The 16,488-nt window shown below is 42.4% G+C and overlaps 1 protein-coding gene across 1 annotated transcript in view; it reads right to left on the bottom strand.

The window, feature by feature from the left end:
• LOC138979503 (synaptotagmin-6-like) overlaps window positions 1–6,022 on the bottom strand; it is a 108,582-nt gene extending 102,560 nt beyond the window's left edge. Inside the window, exon 1 of the mRNA XM_070352217.1 lies at window positions 5,562–6,022. The gene's annotated coding sequence lies outside the window, so the exon portion shown is untranslated. The remainder of the gene's footprint in view (window positions 1–5,561) is intronic.
• Window positions 6,023–16,488: the final 10,466 nt, after the last annotated feature.

The following is a 16,488-nucleotide window of genomic DNA, read 5'->3' as shown; positions in this document are numbered from 1 at the left end:
TATTTTTTATTTTTATGCCTAATGCACGTAAAAACCCACAAGTATACGTGGGAGTTTCAGTCCATGAATTAACGTAGAAGAAGAAGACGCCACCAGCTAAACATTATCGACAACATCAGAAGATACCCGCAAGGAGATCACATTGAAATCACTATCGACAGAAACTTTACGCGGCAAATTCCACGCGTCTGCGATTTTCAGACGCAATATTGTTGGGTGTGGTTCGCATCAATCATGACTGGTTTCAATATCAACACGCCCAGAAAGCCCTTCCTCGTCTTGAAAGATGATGTTGGAGATAGATGAAGGTGTAAAATGTGGTGCGTGCGTGCGTGTGTGTGTGTGTGTGTGTGTGTGTGTGTGTGTGTGTGCGTGTGTGTGTGTGTGTGTGTGTGTGTGTGTGTGTGTGTGTGTGTGTGTGTGTGTGTTTTTGTTTGCTCAGGCTGATATTAAGAAAGCATCTAAGTTAATTTTTGCGCAAGGTTTTCTTTGCAGTACGCAATAACTGAATGCAAAGAATGACGATCGTCCTTCCATGACTGACTCACGACAACACCAACAAAACTACCACAATTCTGCGGGAGGGAGGGAGGGGGTGGGGGGGGTGGTAATGGCTGTTCGGAAATCAGACAACAAGGCCTGGTAACGTATACGCTAGTTTTCAGAAACAAACTCTTTCAAAATACGTACTTCAAATGTAACTTTTGTCACCATTATTCAGGAGATTTAAGTTTTAACAAGACAAGAAGGTATTGATTTTACCGTAATTAGGACACCGCTACAATCGTTTACCTGATTACGGCCTTTAAATCCCGATAACTTACCAAATCAGTTTCAAGACTTTTCCTTGATGTTAACTGTTGCTATTCAGCGTCCGACATTTTGACTGACGAGGGACCAAGGCTGCACAAAGAAATCAATTCGTTTTCGCTCCGTTCTGCGAAATTGAGTTTTTGTCTTGTGTAGTATTCTGAGTAAACAACCAGACCTTTTTTTCTCACTGTCTAGTTAATGAAAACAGTTTACAAACGTTGGTCCGATTTGTATATAGTTAAACTAAACATTGTTGATCGTGTCCCTGGGTACTGCAGAACAGAGGATTAGATAGAAGCTTAGATAGAAATAAATACATTTGATATACGAGCAAACCCATTTCTTTGTGTAGAATGCGTCAAGTGTTGTGATAGTGAGAGACCAAACATATCTGAAACAAAAAATGGAAACAAAATGGAAGATTGTCGTCAGACAGACTGACAGGACCAAATTTTATACAACCATCAGCAGATCATCATACTTGTAGATAATATACCTGTGCCACAACCCAATCCACAATTCGTCAGAGTTGGGACAAGAGCAAGGAGGGAAGGGTGGGAAAATATGAAACGAGAACAAATCCCGGAAAGAGGTTTGAACAAAAGTGTACAACAAAAACAAGGCCTAAAGCGAATGTACAGTTCTATAAAATAACAGAACAATGCAAAAAGGTAGAGAGACCGACAGCAGGCAGACAGGCTGACAGACAGATAGACAGAAAAAAACCCACAGACAGACAAACAGACAGAGGGACGAACAGTCGGAGGGACGGAAGTATCACCGTAGCATCCCATCTATAAGTGATACTAATGAAAAGTCTGTCAACAGAAATGAATGCAAACAATAGCTTCTCGCCACCATTGATTGCAATGCAAATATTGTTTCTGATCCACTGTTTACCGAATCGAATGATACAGGGCTGTCGACCTGCGCTGGGTTATTGCTGAGTGCACTTTTTCTCATCCACCAAACAGTCATCACCGTTTGTCGGCAGCTATGGACAGTGAAATCCCCCTTTTAAGACACACACACCCCCCCCCCACCCCCCCACCCCCACACCCCAATTTAAGACTCCCTCCGTTTCACGACCCTGTTTTCTCAGACTTTCTGTTCATAATCTCTGTAAATGTACCCCCATTTTACGACTCCCTCCTTTTTAAGACCTGATTTTCTCAGATTTTGGAGGTCTTAAACAAGGGGGTTGCATTGTACTGAAAATTAGACACGCGTTTTCATAATGATACGAGTTTCCATCACTTCACCCGCAAGGTAAATCTATTGGCGTAATAAAATTATAACTCAAAACCGCAATGCTCAATTGGCGCTCTGCAAATTCGATGATGATGTGATTATAATTATTATATAATTAGAATATTAGCGAGAGAGACGAAAAACAAGAATTGTCGAAGAAGACCAGAAGGGTTAGAAACCCAACTGTTGGGATCTCACAATTTTTTCCGGAATGACCCTTCAAACCTCGGTCGTTTCCAAAAAGTCCAATTTTCTGCGCACTTTGCATTCGGCCCCCTTTCCAACAACCATAATTTCCCCTCGCAAAAAGATTTCATGCTCTTCCCTTTCCAGTTCTTGTATTTCATGTTTCCCATTATCTTCTCCAGGCTCTTTCCGTTCCCATGCATGTTTTCCACGAGTTCTCGGAATGAATCAGCGCGCTTGAAAGCAGGATAACAATGCATTGTGCGAGAGAAATTTGAAGCGAACTGATTGTGCCGGAGAAAAAAGGAAAACTGAGAAACGTGGGATCTCAGTTTATCGCGGTATCAGTTTACAAGCAGTTAAAATCGGCACGGTTTCTCCTCGCGGTAAAAGGTCTTAATTGGCTTTGGTTTTCCATGGCAACTATTAAGAGTTGCTTTCAACAAGTGATCAGATACCACATTTCAATTCGGTCATTGCACGCGTGGCCAGTTTGTGCACTAGAGAGAGAGAGAGAGAGAGAGAGAGAGAGAGAGAGAGAGAGAGAGAGAGAGAGAGAGAGAGAGAGAGAGAGAGACAGACAGACAGACAGACAGACAGACAGACAGACAGACAGACAGACAGACAGAGACAGAGAGAGAGAGAGAGAGGGGACGTTTCAGAATTGTGTAAGCTACCTTTTCTTCACTGTGCAAGAAAGGTAATCAATCACTTATGTTTGAAAAGTATTTGCAGAAAAACCACACACAAAAAACATGCTGGTTTGAAAACGAATTATCAAAACATGACCGTGGCCGGCCACTGCTGTCCCTGACAACTTGAAATCTCAATTACATCACCGCTGTTTCATGCGTCAAATTAGCACCGCGCTGAACGCGTAAAACTCATAATCGAACATCAATATCTTGCACAAGCTAATTTCCTTAGGAAATATCGACACGTTACCACATCTACTTAGTTTGATTTTGGTTCTTGTAACCGCTGAAAGCCAGCATAGTATAAAAGATCGGCGTTCGTAACCTTCAAACCAATAAACCACAAACCGATCTATACAGAAACGAATTTGGATGGTCGTGCTTTACCCAGATTGCATAATAATGATCGACTGAGTCAGTTTTGATTAACATTCTGCAACAAAGACTGGGATTCGAGACGAGGGTCGTGGTCTGTGTTGTGTGTGTGTGTGTGTGTGTGTAGATTGATTCCGAAAAAACTACAGGATCGATCTTCATGAAACTTAAAATAACATTCTTTTAGATAATATCCATAGAAAAAGTTTTTCTCCATTTTTTGATAAATGTTTTTGCTGACGTCATTTCTGGCTTTTAGTGAATGTTGAGGCGGGACTGTCTGGCCCTCATTTTTTGATCAAATAGATTGAAAGTTTCGTGAAGCAATCTTCGACCAAGCCCGGACTATGGGATTGCATTACAGCTTGGAAGCTTAAACATTATTTCATGAGTTGTATCATTAAAAATCTCAACATTCTAATTAAAACTTTAGTAATCGATCCAAACTTAATTTGACCTTATTCTTTATCATTACCTGATTCCACAAACATGTCGACATGTTATGATTGGATAAAAAGCAAGCTCAGAAAAATTAAAATAAAACTTTCTTTCTTTCTTTCTTTATTTGGTGTTTAACGTCGTTTTCAACCATTCAAGGTTATATCGCGACGGTAAAATAAAACAAAAACCCGCGCTTTTCAATTAAGAGCTGTACGCTAGCGCGCTATACCGGCTTGTCACTTCCAGCGATCAGCTACGTTTTTCACGTGAAACATAATGTGTCAGCGCTTACAGTCTCGGTCGCGGGGTATCCGCGAAGCAGTGTCTTCATGAATTGCATTGCGTTAAGTATCATTCCGTTAGTTTGACAGATTGACTAAATGTATTAATTTCGCTTCACAAGACTTGTTATTTATTACCATTCAGTGCACCATGTGGCTATTTGGACCATCTGGACTGATTCTAGGTGACCCGCGAAATTGTTATAGAGGTCAGGCCGGGACCCTTTCTGTTTCTCACGCTACAAAAAACCTAGATCAAGTTAAAAAACAAAACAATTAATGTGTCCCAATAAATTCTTTACCATTACCCAAACAGAGCCTGAACGACGCAGTTGGTGACGTTATATGTGTCCTTTATTTAGGTTACAATACGAATTAAAACTGACGCCAATGAGGTTCTGAAAGGTACGAGAATTTACATTGAAGGAAAATGAGGTTTACTGATTGTTAAGGTAAAACCACACCTGGTTTTAATCAAACACAAGCATGAAACAATCTGGCGGGAAACAGTATTGAAAATATGATCCAATTGTGCCACACCAACTTCTGAGAGACTTCTCACTGACACATGTCAAGTCAGTTGAAAATCGGCTAGAGTGAATAACTTAAGAAATATTTCAGACATCGCTATACACTTTCTATTTTTCAATGAAATACGCAGCGCATCTGGTATGAAACAAGGAATCAGGCCATAAAGCAGATCTTTTACCGTACATTGTCCTCGATTCTCTACAGAAAGAAGTTATTACCCTACTGCGGTAGAAGTGCGGGGGCAAAATCAATGCACGCCGCACACGTTTCAACATCGTACTTTGCTTTTAATTCCCCTCGTTTAGAGTAATGAGAACAGGATACATTTCATAACAAGAACTTGCGCTAACGTGCGACAAAAGTTGCACGTGTTCATAATCAGAGAGAGAGAGAGAGAGAGAGAGAGAGAGAGAGAGAGAGAGAGAGAGAGAGAGACAGAGACAGAGAGACAGAGAGACAGAGAGAGACAGAGAGAGACAGAGACAGAGACAGAGAGACAGAGAGACAGAGAGAGACAGAGACATACAGACAGATAGAGACAGAGACACAGACAGACAGACAGACAGACAAAGAGAGAGACACCGACACAGACACAGACAGACACAGACAGACACACAGAGACAGACAGACAGACAGACACACAGAGACAGGGGCAAACAGAGAGGTTGAGGAAAAACGTCAAAACAGTAGGACATTCTGAGATGTAAACCTTATCACAATTATTTGAAAGAAGCAAAAGAAACAAATCTTTTTTTTTTATCTTTTAACGCAGCAAAATGTGTTTAGTGTATACGTAGAGTAGACCTTTAATAGCTTAAACATTGAACATCTATTCATTTTCATCTGCCACTATCGTTAAGTGTGTTGCTTCAAAGTGTGCTGTGCGACATATAAGATTTAAAAAAATATAAACCAGTTTTTTTTCCGTACGCTCTCATGTACTCTGTCCACTCACACACCACTTAGGATTTAATCAGGATTGACTCACGTGCAAAATCTCTCGACAAAGTGACAGTCACCTCCCAGCAAATGCACAGCCTTCAAATGAGCACGTGCATCAACACCGCGGAACGTTGAAATATCATGAAAACCAGGACACCAGATGTAACACCAGGACGTAGAAGTCACGAAAACCTACTCAGCAATGTATCTGAACTTGAAGGAAACCCCGAGCGAAAATTGAAGATCACACACGACTGTGTCTCTGGGAAAAAAATCGAAGAAGCCTTGTGTTTTATAATTTCCAGCTGTGGCGAGGATTGTAAATTGAGTGAGGCAAAGGTGATTTCACACCATAATACTTTGACATTTTTCGCGACTTGACAGGAACGCGGGCGGGGGGAGGCGTTGTTTCACACGAGCATGATTTCTATATCGCATCTGTTGATCTGACACATTCAGTGTCCTGCCAGACACTTTAAGTTCTGACTGAACCTTGCTCGCATTGATTACAACAGTCTTTAACACTATGGTAGTAAACAGTTCATCAATAGCTTGATCACAGGTTGTTCAAAAATGGTGTCATCCTGTGATGCACGACCCACAGATAAAGGTAACTGAAATTAATGTTACACTTTTGTCGAATCGATTGTAATGATATTCACTTCTTCGACACTACATTGTCCAGCCGCGTGTCACTGTTTTAAATGAAACACAAAGCCGTAAACACACCAATGTCACGTTTTGTAAAATTCTCGTCGCGATGTTCTGTCACGTTGTGGTGTGAATAGAGGTGAATCCTCTCACTAACTCCAGCACGTGGCAACCAAAGTGTAACATCAAGGTGTTCTTTGCCTTATATAATATACGAATAGATAACTACCCTGTCTCGTTCAATGAACAAAGGAAAGGATATGTCTTATTTTCTGCCGGAAGGTCGCACTACGATGACTTAAAAGAGATTTTGTTTCACACTGTCGACATAATTTTGCTTGGAAAGAAAAACAAATTAAGCTCTTGAGCTTCAGAGTGAAACCCGTACGACACTTCCAGTAATATCAGATGACAACGTGCACAATGCCAATATGCGCAGTATATTTTCAGGAAATTTCGCGTGAAAGACTCAGGAACATTATTTTGACCATCGTATCGGGATTAATCTCTCCTTGTTCGGCTTCGCCTTGTCTTCCAAACGCTGCGATAAAATATTCATCACAACATCGACCACTGATTACCAAGGAAGTTCAAAAGTTCACATCAGTAACATCAAATAGAGCCACCTGAGCCCACTGTCGTCCACCAAGACTTTTCCTCACACCCAAAGCTACCAACGAACTCACAAGTCCTGGCACGAGAACTACACTTTTAAAAGTCGCGGCCAGATTTGGCTGGCACTGATGCCATCACAAGCAGCGCTCCAAGAGTGAACAGAAAGCCAAAACGCCCAACGCAGCGGGCGAAATTCGCCAGCAAAAACACAACAGCAGCAGAAGTGAGGACAGTCAGGCTGCAAACGAACGAAGGTCTGGGCCAGCCGCGACAACAGGACACAGACTGAATGAACAGCACTCGCTGGTCCAACGAAGGTCTTAGGCGACCGCGACTGCCAACGAAAGCCTGAGTTACCCGTAGTCGCGATTGCCAACGCAAAATCTGAGGTGGCCGCGACAACAGCTGCAGTCCGACGATGCAAGATGCAATTTGACAAGAGAATGTATGGTAGGCTGGCCGAGACAGAGGGTTTTAGTGTCGTATTGTTTTCTGTTGGGCGCCATTCGTTGCAGCGCTGGGTCGTGATGGCAAAGACATGACGCTCCGTTGCCAGCTTGTGAGTCGATGACGATGGGGGAAAGGGGAATTCGGGAGGGGGAGAGGTAAATGAGAAGATGGTAGAAACTTTCAACCTTAAATTGGCTCGACATGTGTGTGCCTGCCCCTCCTCTCTTTTCCTCTCACCATGTGTGTGTGTGTGTGTGTGTGTGTGTGTGTGTGTGTGTGTGTGTGTGTGTGTGTGTGTGCTAGTCTGCATGGTCTGTCGGTGTATGTGTCTGTCTGCGTATGTGTTTGTGTGTGAGTGCCTGTGAGCGCGCACACTGATGCTTGCGTGTATGTATCTTACCCAATAAACATGCCAGAACTGGGCCACTGCTGGCGTTTTGATGGCAATGCCAGTTGCCAGAACTACTGCCATCAAAGGCCCACCTATGGCCCAATGCTGGCATATTACCCGTATGCACATTGGCAAATTGATGGGCCATCACTGGCAAGCCAGCACTTTGCCAGCAAAAACCCATCATTTATTTGCTGGCTTTTTGATGGCTTGCCATCATTTTTCCAGCAATTTGCCAGCAATTTGCCAGCAAAAACCCATCATTTATTTGATGGCTTTTTGATGGCTTGCCATCATTTTGCCATCATTTTGCCAGAATTTTGCCAGCAAAAACCCATCATTTATTTGATGGCTTTTTGATGGCTTGCCATCATTTTGCCATCATTTTGCCAGAATTTTGCCAGCAAAAACCCATCATTTATTTGATGGCTTATTGATGGCTTGCCATCAAAAACCCAGCATTTTGCCAGCATTTCGCCAGCATTTTGCCAGCATTTTGCAGGTTTTTAGTTCCATATAAAAAAACTTTTTTCCATATATTTTCCGTTAATGGCCCTTTACCTGCTGAAATTACCGGGCCAGTTGTGGCCCGGCAAAATGCCATATTTCTGTCTTTACCATTGCCAGCAAAATGCCAATAAGTTGCAGGAAATATACCAATACCACTGATTCGGATAGAATGACGGCTCTATTCATGTACTCGATCTGCACAGTCTTGTTAGCCCATAGATGGTTGTTAGAAGTCTATAAATATGCTTTGTTTTGTCATTTTTTACTGTGAATGTAATAACAATAACAAAACACAGCACATCAATGGACTTTTCAACCCATGCTGGCGGCAAGACGTGCGCAAATAAAGCAAAGGGCAATGCTGTCAAGCTGTACATTAGCAATATGCATATGCGTAATTATCAAATTCATCAGTAAAATGCAATTGAAATGCTAATCACATTTGTCGTGTAACTTATCTGGCAAGTAAAGGCAGTGGTTTTGACAGAATATCGTCATCAACGCAGTTATAGCGGGCACAACAACAATACAGTAATATATATTAAAAACAAAACAAATGTAAAGCTTCCAAACAGCAACGACTCATTACCGAAACATTACAGAAACGTACGCTTTGTTTTCAGTTGCTCACTGTTTTATTTTATTTGTACAGCGTTCTAAATTTCACACTCGAGACATGATGACCAAAGGCAGGAATGTTTCTTGTTCACTTCCCAGTAAACCTCCGTAGGATTGTCTTGATTCTGTCATTTCTCTGTTCGCATCCGCAACGTTGAGATAACGCTTCTTTTCTTTGTCCTGACGTCGTAGCCTACGGTAAGCCATTGAAACTCTCAAGTCCTCCTGCCGTTCACCTCTTGAAACATGAAAGCAAACGAGTTTTGTTGGTTTTAATTCATTATTCCATATCACACACACACACACACACACACACACACACACACACACACACACACACACACACACACACACACACACACACACACACACACAACCAAACAACCAAACAAACGCAAGCATACACGCACGCATGCAAGCAAACAGCACACGCACGCACGCACGCGCGCGCGCTCACACACACACACGCGCACACACACACGCGCACACACACACACACACACACACACACACACACACACACACACACACACACACACACACACACATACACACACACAGAGGCATTCTCACAGAGAGGACGACTTCTTGTAATCTATCATATTTTCTGAACTGACTAAAATGCCAAGCAGAAGTAAGGGGTCAACAGGAATATGTATTTTGATCTAACCTGCGAAGCTTACGTTGTCTCGGACAGCTCTCTTGCGTTTCTCTCAGGAACTGAGACCCAGGCGAGCTGCATCTTATCCAGTTGGGCAGTCAGACACTTGCACAAATCTTTGTCCTGGAGTGAATAGACACATACTCAATGTCAACATTCACAAGATGCAATTTGTTTGGTTACAAGTAAGCTTATGGTAATGCCTATGGTGCTTTTCTTTTGACAGAGACAAAACAAACTCAATCACACAAAGAAAGGAAAAAGGCACACACACACACACACACACACACACACACACACACACACACACACACACACAACCGCGCGCGCGGGCGCACACACACACACACACACACAACCGCGCGCGCGGGCGCACACACACACACACACACACACACACACACACACACACACACACGCGCGCGTGCGCGCGCAGATTCTTTCTTACAGAGAGGACGACTTCTTAAAGTCTATTATATTTTGCGAACTGACTCAAACGTCCAGCAGAAGAAAGTTGAAAAAAAGACCGACAACGGAGGAAAAGAACAAGAAGATACTAGATCTAACGCCGTTGCGACGACCTGCTCACACAACTGTTTGTGAAACTCACCACGCTTGCTTCTAGCCGGAGGAGATCGGACGCGTGCTGAAATCGAAGAAGGTGCTTTGGAAATTCCTTGAAGTTGAATGCAAAACAAATAACCGGACATCTGCAGAACCACCGCGGGCCGGATTTAGTTGACAATGCGTCATCATCACGAGTGACGTCAAGATATTTCGACATTTGTTTGTACATTACGTCACTCCAAGTGAGAAAGTCATACCGCTGTGCTGTCGCAGATCTTCTTGCCAGCAATTATCCAGCATTGGCCCACTGCTGGCGTGCCAGCAAAAACCCACCTATAATTGCCAGCAAATCGCCACCTATGGCCCAATGCTGGCAAACAAGCACTGGGCCACCAATGGCGTGCCAACAGTGGGCCAATTAAGGCATTTTACTGGCCGACAATATTACTGGAATGCCAGAGATGGGCCAGTGATGGCAAGCCATAACTGGGCCTTTGTTGGCAAACCATAATTGGCCCAGTGTTGGTTTTTTTATGGCCAGCTTTACCAAACTTGCCAGCAAAAAGCCAGCAGTGGCCCAGTTCTGGCATGTTTATTGGGATAATTACTAATTGTGTTTGCCTGTCAATTTTTTTATGAGGTCCTGTACTTGTATGGTTATCTCTGCAAATAGCAGTTCTATACCGAGCTAGATACAACAACAACAACAACAACAACAACAACGACGACAACAACAACATCAACAACAACCGCAACAACTACAACTATTTCAACAACATCGGCGTATTCATGGGCCTGAATATTAATATGCTTTGTTGATGCTTCTATTGCTTTTTTGATTTTTTTTTCGGGATATTAGATTTTGATCTTCTTCTTCTTCGTTCATGGGCTAAAACTCCCACGTTCACTCACGTTTTTGCACGAGTGTTTTTTTACGTGTATGACCGTTTTTACCCCTCCATTCAGGCAGCCATACGCCGCTTTCGCGGGAAGCATGCTGGGTATTTTCGTGTTTCTTAAACCCACCGAACTCTGACATGGATTACAGGATCTTTCCCGTACGCACTTGGTCTTGTGCTTCCGTGTACACACGAAGGGGGATGTGGCACCAGCAGGCCTGCACATAAGTTGCCCTTGGAGATCGGAACAAAATCCACCCTTAATCCCACCAGGCGGCAGCGGCCGGGACTTGAACTCACGACTTTCCGATTAGGATGCCGATTTTGATCTAAACAAGCTTTCAGAATGGATTTGTGTGACGCTATTGCTAAATATGCCAAAATAATCCTCGGGTTTATCCAGTCCAGTGTATGGGTTTGTTCCCTTTCTGAAATCCTGACCTTCGGATTTAAAAGGTTCATCCCAGACACATCGTTAAAGCAGCCTTCGGGATATGGATGACCTTGAGCTAAATACGTTTTCCTCGTTTTATTTTTTTACCATAGCAGAGAGAGAGAGAGAGAGAGAGAGAGAGAGAGAGAGAGAGAGAGAGAGAGAGAGAGAGAGAGAGAGAGAGATAGAGAGAGAGACAGAGACAGAGACAGAGACACAGAGACAGAGACAGAGACAGAGACAGAGAGAGAGACAGAGAGAGAGAGAGGGTAGCACGCCAATACATTCGTATAAAACCATTGGTGGTCGAAGCAATGTCGCGGTACACGGTGAGCTTGTTTGGTCTGAGGGAGAGAGAGAGAGAGAGAGAGAGAGAGAGAGAGAGAGAGAGAGAGAGAGAGAGAGAGAGAGAAAGAGAAAGAGAAAGAGAGAGAGAGAGGTGGATATGAAAAAGAAACACAGGAAGACACACACACAGACAGACAGACACAGATAAGTTATCTAGTACTATTTGTGTTGTTCGCACTTTTATACTGACTCATAAATATGCATACGCGAACACAATGTAACTAAATGGAATACTTTCAAAAGAGAAAGAGAAAGAAAAATGCCAAAACAAACACATAAGCAAACACACAAACAAACACACAAACCACCAATTCCACAATCTACACCACGAAACAAAATAGTAAATAGAGAGAGAGAGAGAGAGAGAGAGAGAGAGAGAGAGAGAGAGAGAGAGAGAGAGAGAGAGAGAGAGAGAGAGAGAGAGAGAGAGAGACCCAGGAGCAATGTCCTCAGCGGAAAGCCAGTGTAAAATGAAGCCCTCTGTAGCCGGAAGTGACGTAGCATTTCCAGATTGCAGGTCTTTAAAGGTACTGAACTTGTCAAATCCAGGTGCACGGAGCCCCTGGGGCTTTTAGTCATACCTCAGGCAGCTATCCGTTAGAAGAACTACCAAGTTCCATTGACTTGCACCCAAAGAGTCAAGAACTGCGATTTTTTTACGAATTAATTTCGTACTCGGACCCGGCTGGTCTTGACCTATTTTTGGATCTAAATTTAGATCAGGTAGATCACCACATCATGCACAAAAAGACAGTCGCTAAGCAAACTATGTCAGACGTCATCATGAGTTTGTGTAAAACAAAATGGAGGCCGGAATCACTCAGTTGAATCGAACTCCGACCAAACACCACGTAATAACTAGGTTAATTTATGTACTCGCGTGAACAAGAAACTGTCGAGCTTCACAGATGTTGTCGTTGGGTAGTTTGGGGTTTGTTTTACTACCATACGAGGATTTTTGAACTGTAAATGCACTCGGCTGCAACAAAAACGCAAAACGAAGGCTGTGAGCTGCACTGTGCCTTTAAATGGAAACTTAAATGTAGTGTTCTACATGTCAGCTTGTATGAGTGCCCCTGACTAAATATAGCATTCAGGTCAACAAAATAACATAGGTTTTAGATTTTTCAAGAGGAAAGTTAAAAAAAACCAAGTCGCGTAAGGCGAAATTACTACATTTAGTCAAGCTGTGGAACTCACAGAATGAAACTGAACGTAGTCAGCCGCTAGTGCAAAAGGCAGTGAAAGTGACGAGCCTGTTTGGTGCGGCAGCGGTTGCGCTGTGCTTCATAGCACGCTTTACTGTACCTCTCTTCGTTTTAACTTTCTGAGCATGTTTTTAATCCAAACATATCATATCTATATGTTTTTGGAATCAGGAACCGACAAGGAATAAGATGAAATAGTTTTTGAAACGATTTCGGAAATTTAATTTTAATCATAATTTTTATATTTTTAATTTTCAGAGCTTGTTTTTAATCCAAATATAACATATTTATATGTTTTTGGAATCAGAAAATGATGAAGAATAAGATGAACGTAAATTGGGATCGTTTTATATATATATATATATTTTGTTTTACAATGTTCAGATTTTTAATGACAAAAGTCATTAATTAATTTTTAAGCCACCAAACTGAAATGCAATACCGAAGTCCGGCCTTCGTCGAAGATTGCTTGGCCAAAATTTCAATCAATTTGATTGAAAAATGAGGGTGTGACAGTGCCGCCTCAACTTTTACAAAAAGCCGGATAAGACGTCATCAAAGACATTTATCGAAAAAATTTAAAAAAAACGTCGGGGATATCATTTCCAGGAACTCTCATGTCAAATTTCATAAAGATCGGTCCAGTAGTTTAGTCTGAATCGCTCTACACACACACACAGACACACACACACACACACACACACACACACATACACCACGACCCTCGTCTCGATTCCCCCTCTATGTTAAAACATTTAGTCAAAACTTTACTAAATGTAAAAAAGAGGATAATAATAAAAATAAAAGGAATCTCCTCTTAAACGAGGAAGTTTTCATGCCTGAGTGTAGTCGTACACGCAACAAAACCATGATCAAACATGATCACCTGATAATTAAGTTAATAAAAAATGTCAGTTCTGGATCGATTCCTGACGGATTGCTCGAGTCAAAACTGAAAATGAAACATTATCTGGGGAAGAAAATGGTTATTTATCGTGATATTTGTAATTGTTTCATGAAAACTAAAATATTCAAGTGAAAATGTTAAAGGCACAGTAAGCCTCCCGTAAACCATCACAGATACGGTCAGGCTTTTACACACAGTACAAACACCCTTTCATTTAAACACTCACCGATTGAGAACATCCTAGGTGCCCTCCGTAAAGAGCGAACAATTTTCCAAAGAATTTTTTCTTGCGTGGTTTATCTTACCCCTGAGCCATCGCGAACCCGTGTGATCCAGTTTCCCTTTTTCACAATGTAGTCGTCAGTTAGTCATTTGAATGCGACTCGATGTGAGCTTATCTACAATAGCACGTTTTTATGCACGAAACAAACGGCTGTGGTTCACAAGAACTCTAGCGATGGCTTTTGACTGTTGAGAGGAACGGCGATATGCATAAACCGTCGTCTGCTACGACCCTTGCGTGACCCTGCTTCCGGGCTTTTCTTTTTTCAAACTTTCACAACTTCGAATTGTACTGATCTTGTCTTGATGAAAAAAGAATTCTTTTATGATTAAAGAATGTTTGTGTCACAAGCTTTCAATTTATTATTTAGATTTTAAAAGTTAGGTCTAGCGCAAAAACGCACCACGGTCCAAAAACATTCTGATAATCATCGATCCACGGCTATGGCCAGTTTACATCGATAGAATGAGACCCGAAGGGAAGTAACTCATTTTTGACCTGAGTTCAGGATGGCTCCAAAAAGTGTCGGAGACAATCTGCAAAATTAATTCTTTAAAAATTGCTCGCTCTTTACGTAGGGCACGTAGTATGTTCCCGTTTGGTGAGCGTTCAAATCGAAGGGTGTTTGTTATGTGTGTAAAAGCCTGACAGTATCTGTGATGGTTTACGGGAGGCTTACTGTCCGGGCGTGATTTCCGGTATTGAATATTCATAAGAGCACCAAAACGAGGCGCCATTGTTGTAGAGGACCAAGTCCACGAAAATAAATTCTTTGAAAATTTCTCACGCTCGACAGAAAGCAGCCAGGATGTTCCCGTTCGGTGAGCGTTCAAATGGAAGTATGCTTGTACTGTATGTAGACGCTCGGGGAGCTCTGTGGAGGTTTACGGGAGGCTTACTGTGCCTTTAATTATCTATTTTGGGAGCTATATAAGCCGTCTACGACTCCTTCTAACTTCTAACCAGGTTCAACTGGATAATGTTGTAATTATACGGGGATAATGAGCAAAAGGATATCCTGTAGAACACGCCATTTTTGGAGGTTTCCTTGCGAGTTTAGCACTAAAAGTCCAAGGGACATTGATTTCGTGAATTTGGTCACATTTGCAATGATTAACTCGAAAATGCTCCTAATTATGCAAATTAGTTAAATCAATATTCATCAGGTCACAGTTTGCCTAGCTCTGCGTCAGACATGCGGCATTCTGTTCATTGACATTGTATTCTTCAGTTTGATTTAAGGGCCTTACGTTCCGCACATTTTGTTCACGGTAAAGACGCGTTCAGCGTCTGGGAATCTGAATTTGTGCTTCACGTGTAGACCTAATGTTTGATAGACCCTTTGGACAGGATCAAGACATAGACAAACCGTTCAACGATGGTGTAATAGATTTTTTATACAGAACACCCTCTCCTAAAGAACTTGCCTTGAGAATGTAAATCCTTGTGCAGAAATGAAAGCGATGTGAGATTTTGAATTAAACTCGTAATTTGGATTCCCTTTCTCTGCTGATTTTTTTGTAAAAGAAAACTCTGTGCTAGTCCACGTTTACGGTTGACAGCACTTATCACATTGATAGACGATTACGAGGCACGGCAATCGAAATCTTGATTTGGAAATCACCACCTCTGCTGGAATCGTCTGTAATCGAGCGATCTTCAGGAGTAGCATTTAAGCAGCTGCCAGACAGTTAACCAAACTACTCTGCTCGAAGAGAAGCGGGGAAGGAAAGGAAAAAGAAAGCTCTTCGTGCCTCAGAATAATGCACGGCTTGTGCCGACATGCGATTCAAGCGCGCTCACCGCAGACACAGTGATTGACAAACTAGTATCGTTGCGGGGCGGGACAGCTTGATCGATATATTGGCGACATCCGGCGGCTGCCCTCCGGCAACACTCGGAATCACGGCGAAGGAGGGCGGGGAAAAAAAGTATCGGAAAGGTTTGTGTGAGTGTGTTCCCATTACCCGAGATCTAATAATGGGGGAAAACGGTGTGCTTTGGCCGCGGCAATTTTCTGTGTTGTTGGTGGGGGGATCGTGTGCAAGGCAAAACTCATTAATCAAGTGGATGGATAAACAATACAAATCGCTCATGCTGAATGCTGCTCACTGATCTGTCTCGGTCGTGACCGGGGCAGCGGGTGAGACGCCGGGGTTGCAAAGGCAAACATAATAGTATTATCAAAAATAACCTCAAAATAAAACCAAAAAAAGAAACTCAAATATATCTTGCTTTCCAGAGAAAAGGTAAGCTCACACACACACACACACACACACACACACACATACATACACACACACACACACACACACAGGCACACACGCAGGCACACACACATACATCCACACACACACACACAAACTCACATTAATCCACACACACACACACACACACACACACACACGCATACATACACACACACACACATA

The sequence above is a fragment of the Littorina saxatilis genome, linkage group LG1, assembly GCF_037325665.1.
Source record: "Littorina saxatilis isolate snail1 linkage group LG1, US_GU_Lsax_2.0, whole genome shotgun sequence".
In the NCBI taxonomy this organism is placed as follows: Eukaryota; Metazoa; Mollusca; class Gastropoda; order Littorinimorpha; family Littorinidae; genus Littorina; species Littorina saxatilis.
The sequence above is the reverse complement of the archived record's forward strand: the minus strand, read 5'-3'. Positions and strand labels throughout refer to the sequence as shown.